Here is a 9895-nt window from a genome sequence, read left to right on the forward strand (position 1 = left end):
ACTGTATAAAATACGAGTTAGGCCACAGCTTGAGTACTGCGCACAGTTCTGGTCACCACATTAAATGAAGGATGTAATTACAATAGACAGGGTGCAGAGGAGATTTATTAGGATGCTGCCTGGACTAGAGCATTTTAGCTATGAAGACAGATTGGATAGTTTGGAGTTGTTTTCCTTGGAACAGAGGAGGCTGAGGGGTGATTTGATTGAGGTGTACAAAATTATGAGGGACCTAGATAGAGTGGATAGGAAGGACCTATTTCCCTTAGCGGAGGCTTCAATAACAAGGCAGCAGAGATTTAAAGTGATTGGTAGAAGGATTAGCGGAAATGTAGAAACATTTTTTCACCCAGAATGTGGTGGGGATCTGGAACTCACTGCCTTGGAGGGTGATAGAGGCAGAAACCCTCAACTCATTTTTAAAAATACCTGAATGCGCACCTGAAGAGCCGTGACCTGCAGGGCTACCGGCCAAATGCGGGAAAGTTGGATTCGGCTGGGTTGCTCATTTCTCAGATGGCGCGGACACGATGGGCCGAATGGCCTCCTTCTGTGCCGCAAATTTTCTAAGATTCTATGATGGCTGTGTGTCTATCTGGGTGTGTCTCACTTCTTCAAAGCTTTTCAGAGTGTCTCTCTCTCTTTCTTTCTCTCTGTCACTCTTTCCCCCGCTCCGCACATCATTTCATCTTTACTGACAAAGAGATAGAAATGTGAAAGACAAGCCTTCTTTCAGCAGATTGTGTGCTCGCTGCCGAGAGTGCTGCCCACTGAGCGACGGCTGATAACTGGACCAGTTCTGCGGCTCTGTGTCATTTTCCATCACTTTATAGAATCATAGAATCATAGAAGTTACAACATGGAAACAGGCCCTTCGGCCCAACATGTCCATGTCGCCCAGTTTATACCACTAAGCTAGTCCCAATTGCCTGCACTTGGCCCATATCCGTCTATACCCATGTTACCCATGTAACTGTCCAAATGCTTTTTAAAAGACAAAATTGTACCCGCCTCTACTACTGCCTCTGGCAGCTCGTTCCAGACACTCACCACCCTTTGAGTGAAAAAATTGCCCCTCTGGACCCTTTTGTATCTCTCCCCTCTCACCTTAAATCTAAGCCCCCTCGTTGTCGACTCCCCTACCTTTGGGAAAAGATTTTGACTATCTACCTTATCTATGACCCTCATTATTTTATAGACTTCTATAAGATCACCCCTTAACCTCTTACTCTCCAGGGAAAAAAGTCCCAGTCTGTCTAACCTCTCCCTATAAGTCAACCATCAAGTCCCGGTAGCATCCTCGTAAATCTTTTCTGCACTCTTTCTAGTTTAATAATATCCTTTCTATAATAGGGTGACCAGAACTGTACACAGTATTCCAAGTGTGGCCTCACCAATGCCCTGTACAACTTCAACAAGACATCCCAACTCCTGCATTCAATGTTCTGACCAATGAAACCAAGCATGCCGAATGCCTTCTTCACCACCCTATCCACCTGTGACTCCACTTTCAAGAGCTATGAACCTGTACTCCTAGATCTCTTTGTTCTATAACTCTCCCCAACGCCCTACCATTAACGGAGTAGGTCCTGGCCCGATTCGATCTACCAAAAAGCATCACCTCACATTTATCTAAATTAAACTCCATCTGCCATTCATCGGCCCACTGGCCCAATTTATCAAGATCCCGTTGCAATTCTAGATAACCTTCTTCACTGTCCACGATGCCACCAATCTTGGTGTCATCTGCAAACTTACTAACCTACTTTGTGAGTCAGAGGTCCTGAGTAAAACGCTGTTGGGAGCGGGGGAATGAGTGACAGCGAGAACGAGAGAGAAGCACTCAGAAAACTGCAAGAGAAATGAACGTGAAGCTTTTAAAGGCAGCACATTTATAACCTCCCCGTCGAAAAATTGAACCCAGGTTTCCCTCGTGATAAGCGGGGATATAGACGACCGAGGAATCGGTACAAATCCATAATGGACACTCACCCAAGATGTCGTTAGACACGCTTGAAAGTTCAGTGAATCTATTTTAACCATTTATTTGATGACCTTTCATCTCTGTTTTTCAATCTACACGTACGTGTCTGTCTCTCTGTGTGTGTACCTGTGTGTGTGTATCTGTTTGTATATCAGTGTCTGCGTGTGTACCTGGCTGTGTATGTGTGTGTCTAAAATGAAAATGCTAGAATCCATTATTAAGGAAATTATCCTTCCTCCCTCAACTAACACCACCAAAACGCAGATTAACTGGCCATCCATTTCATTGTTGTATGTGGGATCTTTCTGGTAAACCTCCACTTGGAGATAAATTGCAAGAGGAATGAAAGTGAAGCTTTTAAAGGCAATAAAACTGTAACCTCCCAGACGGGAAATTGAACCCTGGTTTCCACGGGCCACTGTTAAAAGAAAACTCACCTTTCACATTTCCATCTTTCTGTTCGTCAAGGTCGAGAATAAAGTGATGTGGGGAGAGCGGGAGAGAGTGACAGAGAGAGAAAGACAGAGAAACAGAGACTCACTCAGAAAACGTTAGAAAAAGTGAGACACACACATACAGGTACATTGCAAACAGAGGCTTAATCGTTAAATCTCTCAGGATCAGTCTTTGTCTCTCTCTCTCTGTCTCTCTCTCTCCCCCTTTCTCTCTCTCTCTCTCTCCCTCTGTCTCTCTCTGAGAATCACAGGGTCCAAGAAGGAAACAGTTCGGAACACATTTGTGCTCTGCAACAGACGGGCCCCAAGAATTCAGTCCCCAAACAGTCGCCGCTCAATAATATTCTGAAAATGATAATCACCTGTTTCATTCTTTTTCTGCTCTATTTCTCTCTGTCGTTTTTGAAGAAGAAGCGAGGCAAAGGATTAAAAATTGTAGTCGGCCTCTTAAAAATGTTCCCTCCCCGTCGGGGAGCTAAATCCCTGGATAAGGAGGGATATCTCACCACGATGGAGAATATCCAATTCGAAATGATTTTTCTGAAGCCTTTTAATCGCCCCACGTCCCCGTGTCTCCCCATCTCAGGGAGGAGGTCAAACTCGCCGGAAAAACTTTGACCATTTAACGATTCTACCGGAGCCGTTTTCCTGGGAGTCGGTTTTGAAACAGGACACAGGCTCAATGTGTTCCAATCTGTTTCCTTCTTTGACCCTGTGATTCTCAAATCTGCGGGTATTGGACAGATGGAGGGAGAGAGACTGAAACAGACTCAGACAGACCGAGAGAGTCTCTTTCTGTCCCAGTGTCTCTCTCTCTTTCTGAGTGTCTCTCTTTATCACTCTTTTCCTCGCACCTCACATCACTTTATTCTGGATCTTAACTAACAGAGAGATGGAAATGTGAACGGTAAGTCATCTTTCAACAGTGGCCCGTGGAAAGTTCAACAAACTTTCAGACACATCACACACTCACACATAGAGGTGTACCTGGCTGTGTGTGTGTGTGTGTGTCTTGTGTCTGAGGGTGTGTGTCACTTCTTCAACGCTTCTCAGAGTTTCTCTCTGTCACACATTCCCCGCTCCACACATCATTTCATCCTGGACTTTGACTGACAATGAAAATGAAGCAGTGAGACTCAAGAATATTACACACCACACCAAACTGTGAAGAGACCAGGATGGCCGAGTGGTTAAGGCGTTGGACTTAAGATCCAATGGGTTTATACCCGCGTGGGTTCGAACCCCACTCCTGGTAGTTGCTCCATTTTGATACTGCTCATTGTCACTCCTCTTCCATTTGAATGAGAGAAACATGGAAAGGAGACAGCACGGAAGGAGGCGATTCGGCCATTCGGTCCGTGCCGGCTCCATGCAAGAGCATTCCAGCTCGTCCCAATCCCCGCAGCCCTGATATTTTTTTCCTTTCAAGTACATATCCTGTTCCGTTTTGAAAGCCATGATTGAATCTGCCGCCACCACCCCCTCGGGCAGTGCATTTTCCTCATGTCACCTTTGGTTCTTCTGCCAATCACCTTAAATCGATGTCCTCTGGTTCTTGTCCCTTCCGCCAATGGGAACAGTTTCTCTCTATCCACTCTGTCCAGAACTTTCATGATTTTGATGATCTCCATCGAATCTCCCCTCAACCGTCTCTGTTCCAAGGAGAACAACCCCAGCTTCTCCAGTCTATCCACGTAACTAAATACCCTCATCACTGGAATCATTCTAATAAATCTCTTCTGCACCCTCTCGAAGGCCTTCACATCTTTCCTAAAGTGCGGTGCCCAGAACTGGACACAATACTCCAGTTGAGGCCGAACCAGTGTTTTATAAAGCTTTGTCATGACTTCCATACTTTTGTACTCCGTGCCTCGATTAAAAAAGCCAAAGATCCCGTATGCTTTTTTAACCACTTTCTCAACCTGCCCTGCCACCTTCAACGATTTGTGCGCATACACCCCCAGATCTCTCTGCTCCTGCACCCCCTTTAGACTTTTGGCCTCTAAGTTATATTGCCTCATCTCATTCTTCCGACCAAAATGTATGACTTCGTATTATTCTGCGTTAAATTTCACCTGCCATGTATCCGCCCATTCCACCAGCCAGTCCATATTCCCTTGAAGTCTATCACTATCCTCCGCACTCTTTACGACTCCTTCAAGTTTTGTGTTATCTGCAAATTTACAAATTGTGCCCTGGACATCCAAGTCCAAGTCATTAATATATATCAAGAAAAGCAGTGGTCCCAGCACCGACCCCTGGGGAACGCCATTGGACACCTCCTTCCAGTGTGAAAAACAACCGTTCACCAGTTATCTCTCTTTCCTGTCCCTTAGTCAATTCTGTATCCATGTTGCTACTGCTCTCTTTATTCCAGGGGCCGCAATCCTGATGATAAGCCTACCATGCGGCACTTTATCAAAAGCCTTTTGAAAGCACATTATTATCGGAAGAGATATCTGTGTGAAGACTTCGTTTCAGTAAGGAGGCAATCGGCCGCCTCTGTGAGATGTTACAAGAGGACCTTCAGCCACCTTCTACTTCCTGCAGGGCCTCGTCAGTGGCATGTGGGTCATTTCAGTCAGGCCCTGGTGACATGTGCAACATCACCCAGAGCCATGTGAGAGTCTGAATTCATCAGGTCACGGATACACCATCTCCCAGAGCCCTGTGAGAGTCTGAATTCATCAGGTCACAGACACAACATCACCCAGAGCCCTGTGAGAGTCTGAATTCATCAGGTCACAGACACACCATTACCCAGAGCCCTGTGAGAGTCTGAATTCATCAGGTCATAGACACACCATTACCCAGAGCCCTGTGAGAGTCTGAATTCATCAGGTCACAGACACACCATTACCCAGAGCCCTGTGAGAGTCTGAATTCATCAGGTCATAGACACACCATTACCCAGAGCCCTGTGAGAGTCTGAATTCATCAGGTCACAGACACACCATTACACAGAGGACTGTGAGAGTCTGAATTCATCAGGTCACAGACACACCATTACCCAGAGCCCCGCGGGAGTCTGAATTCATCAGGTCACAGACACACCATCACCCAGAGCCCTGTGAGAGTCTGAATTCATCAGGTCGCAGACACACCATTACCCAGAGCCCCGCGGGAGTCTGTATTCTTCAGGTCACAGATATACAATCACCCAGAGTCCTGTGAGAGTGGATTGATGAGGTCACGGGCGCGATATTCCGCGCGGTTTCCCAGTTGATCAAACTTGACATGTCCCCAGCGCGGTAAAGGGAGAGGTCGACCGTGTTCCACAGGATCGCTGGATTCCCCAATGGGAGATGTCTACCGCGTTCCACACAATCGCTGGATTCCCCAAAGGGAGCGATCTACCGTGTTCCACAGGATCTCTGGATTCCCCAAAGGGAGAGGTCTACGGCGTTCCACAGGATCGCTGGATTCTCAAAGGGAGAGGTCTACGGCGTTCCACAGGATCGCTGGATTCTCAAAGGGAAAGGTTTACCGCGTTCCACAGGATCGCTGGATTCCCAGATTACAGGGGGCTGTCGACGGATTCCATGTGACATGGAAGACACCCAATGAGGCACCTGTCACTTAAATCAACAGGAAGGGGTCCATTCCCAGCGGCATCTCGTCTTCCTGGTCAAAGGTCAGTCCTTCCCGCAGTGTAAAGTTGTGCAATGCGCATCAGACAACCACAAATTGGTTAAATGTGAGGATCCTTTGCGATGCCGACCTGTGGATCATGAATGTAAATACAGATCAGAAGGGAAGTGCCCATGATGCCTTCGTCCTTCGCCACTCAGACTTGCAATGATACCTTCACCGGAGAGCAGCAAGGATCTGGATGGATATCAGGTGACAAGGGCTACCCGCTGAAGCCGTGGCTGATGACACCCGACCGCAGGACCAATAGTGCAGCTCAGGAGAGGAACAACCGTGCCCACGTGAGCTCGCGCCAAGTAGTGTGGAGGAGAATCTGGGAGCTGAAATCACGCTTTCGATACTTGGACAGGTCGGGGGAACTTTGCCGTACTCACCTCTCAAGATGTCCAGGGTTGTGGTTGTCTGATGCGCATTGCACAACTTTACACTGCGGGAAGGACTGACCTTTGACCAGGAAGACGAGATGCCTCTGGGAATGGATGAGATGCAGGATGACAACCCGGATGTTGCTGGGGCCATTGTTGGTTCCCCCATCCCCACCCCCGGGGAAACCGTGGCTGCAGGAGACAGGGCAGCGAGAGAGCACCCAGTGGCTGATGCTTTTTGACATCGATGAAAATGGGTAATTGCCTCCCCGCCCCCTCCCAGGAAAGCAGATAACAGGACAAGCAAGATTGAAAGTGAAACAGTGAGCTTTAATTGCAGCATCAAAAAATTAGTGCAAAACTTTACATTAACATTTTGAGGTATTTAGTTGTTGCAAAACTTTATTGTGAACATTGAGGTGTGTAGTGCAAAACTTTAAATAAAAATTAGGTTAACTTATTAATTTTGTTGTTTGAAAGCATTTGTGATGTTAACATGGTTTATATTCAGAAAATCTTCGAACAATTACAAATGACTTCTGATTAAGTTTGAAGGGCAGCAGCAGCAGCAACAAAAATTATCACACAAACAATCAGAAGAGATTCATCACATAACAAAATATCAACAAGCGAATAAAAACAAACAACCAAAACATCAACCGAACAAACAGCAATATGATTTACAGACGCCCCCTTGCGGCATGCTCGAGGGTCGCTGTGACACTCTGAACAAGAGGACGTGAACTCTGTGCTCGAGGAGCATCCTATTTCCTCCTGGCCCCCATCCCACCCTGTGATCGAGCCCCTCTTGAGCCAAGGGCACGAAATCTGTGTCTTACAAAATGGCTGTAATCAGGGAGTTCGGAGCTGGGGTGCTGCTGTTCCACGGGGACATGAGTAAAAGCAGCGTTAGGTGCAGGAATAGCTCCTGGCTCTTGGGCCTGCAATCTGTCTGCGGCAGGAGGTGGCACGGGGGGTGTCACGGGCTTCAGGTGCAGCACAGCCGTACTCGCATTCACCTCCATGAAATGTACGAGAGCCTGGTGAATATTTGTCAGCTGGGCAATGTTCTGTCCAGTGTGGGCCAGCTGGGCAATGTTCTGTTCAGTATGGGCCAGCTGGGCAATGTTCTGTCCAGTATGGAGCAGCTGGCCAATGTTCTGTCCAGTATGGGTCAGCTTGGTAATGTTCTGTCCAGTATGGGCCAGCTGGGCATTGTTCTGCCCAATATGGGTCAGCTGGGCAATGTTCTGTCCAGTCGGGCCAGCTGGGCAATGTTCTGTCCCGTATGGGGCAGCTGGACAAAGTTCTGACCAGTATGGGCCAGCTTGGCAATGTTCCGTCCAATATGGGCAATGTCCTGTCCAGTCTGGGCCAGCTGGGCAATGTTCTGTCCAGTATGGGCCAGCTGGGCAATGTTCTGTCCAGTGTGGGTCAGCTGGGCAATGTTCTGTCCAGTATGGTCCAGCTGGGCAATGTTCTGTCCAGTATGGGCCAGCTGGGCAATGTTCTGTCCAGTCTGGGCCAGCTGCGCAATGTTCTGTCCAGTATGGGCCAGCTGGGCAATGTTCTGTCCAGTATGGGCCAGCTGGGCAATGTTCTGTCCAGTATGGACCAGCTGGGCAATGTTCTGTCCAGTATGGGCCAGCTGGACAATGTTCTGTCCAGTCTGGGCCAGCTAGGCAATGTTCTGTCCAGTATGGGCCAGCTTGGCGCTAATGTTCTATCCAGTATGGGCCAGCTTAGCGCTAATGTTCTATCCAGCATCCTTGATCTCCTGTCTCATGGAGACGAAACAGTCATGGTAATTGTCGCTCTCATCAGCCGTCAATCGTCTCACTTGTTGACCGTTGATGTCCTCTCCCAATTCACCATCCACATGGGGGGGGGGGGGGGGGGGGAGGAGGGGGGAGGGTGATGACGTCTACTTCGACTCACGGGGGACTGGGGTGCATCTACCCCAACTCGCAACGGTTCCTCACAACCCGACAGGTCGGACTCAGCTGGCGGCTGCCTGTGAGAGGGGGATTGTGTGTGTCTCGCACAGAGCCAGAGGGGCCTGGAGTTGGAGAGGCGGTGAGGTGAGGCTCCTCATGGTCAAGCGCTTCTCCCACATCAACACCCTGAGGGTGGCAGGTGGGCTCAAGAGCTGAAACATCATCACACTCTGCAGTGCTAACACCATCACCCTCTGCAGCCCAAACTCCATCACTCTCTGCAGCCCAATCACCATCACCCTTTGCAGCCCAAACTCCATCACTCTCTGCAGCCCAAACACCATCACCCTCTGCAGCCCAAACACCATCACTCTCTGCAGCCCAAACACCATCACCCTCTGCAGCCCAAACACCATCACTCTATGCAGCACAAACACCATCACTCTCTGCAGCCCAAACACCATCACTCTCTTCAGCCCAAACACCATCACACTCTGCAGCCCAAACACCATCACTCTCTGCAGCACAAACACCATCACCCTCTGCAGCCCAAACACCATCACTCTCTGCAGCCCAAACACCATCACCCTCTGCAGCCCAAACACCGTCACACTCTGCAGCACAAACACCATCACTCTCTGCAGCCCAAACACCATCACCCTCTGCAGCCCAAACACCATCACTCTCTGCAGAACAAACACCATCACTCTCTGCAGCACAAACACCATCACTCTCTGCAGCACAAACACCATCATCCTCTGCAGCCCAAACACCATCACTCTCTGCAGAACAAACACCATCACTCTCTGCAGCCCAAACACCATCACTCTCTGCAGAACAAACACCATCACACTCTGCAGCACAAACACCATCACTCTCTGCAGAACAAACACCATCACTCTCTGCAGCACAAACACCATCACCCTCTGCAGCCCAAACACCATCACCATCTGCAGCCCAAACACCATCACTCTCTGCAGAACAAACACCATCACTCTCTGCAGCACAAACACCATCACTCTCTGCAGCACAAACACCATCACTCTCTGCAGCCCAAACATCATCACTCTCTGCAGCACAAACACCATCACCCTCTGCAGCCCAAACACCATCATCCTCTGCAGCCCAAATACCATCACTCTCTGCAGAACAAACACCATCACCCTCTGCAGCCCAAATACCATCACCATCTGCAGCCCAAACACCATCACTCTCTGCAGCCCAAACACCATCACTCTCTGCAGCCCAAACACCATCACTCTCTGCAGCCCAAACACCATCACCCTCTGCAGCCCAAACACCATCACCCTCTGCAGCACAAACACCATCACTCTCTGCAGCACAAACACCATCACTCTCTGCAGCCCAAACACCATCACTCTCTGCAGCCCAAACACCATCACCCTCTGCAGCCCAAACACCATCACCCTCTGCAGCACAAACACCATCACCCTCTGCAGCCCAAACACCATCACTCTCTGCAGCACAAACACCATCACTCTC

At 48.9% G+C, this 9895-nt stretch overlaps 1 non-coding gene across 1 annotated transcript; it reads left to right on the forward strand.

Annotated features, from left to right (window-relative positions):
* Window positions 1–3611: 3611 nt before the first annotated feature.
* Window positions 3612–3694, forward strand: trnal-uaa (transfer RNA leucine (anticodon UAA)). The gene has a single exon. It is a non-coding gene; the product is annotated as a tRNA-Leu (tRNA).
* The last annotated feature ends 6201 nt before the right edge of the window (window positions 3695–9895 follow it).

This window comes from Heptranchias perlo, unplaced genomic scaffold (genome assembly GCF_035084215.1).
Source record: "Heptranchias perlo isolate sHepPer1 unplaced genomic scaffold, sHepPer1.hap1 HAP1_SCAFFOLD_56, whole genome shotgun sequence".
Classification (NCBI taxonomy): domain Eukaryota; kingdom Metazoa; phylum Chordata; class Chondrichthyes; order Hexanchiformes; family Hexanchidae; genus Heptranchias; species Heptranchias perlo.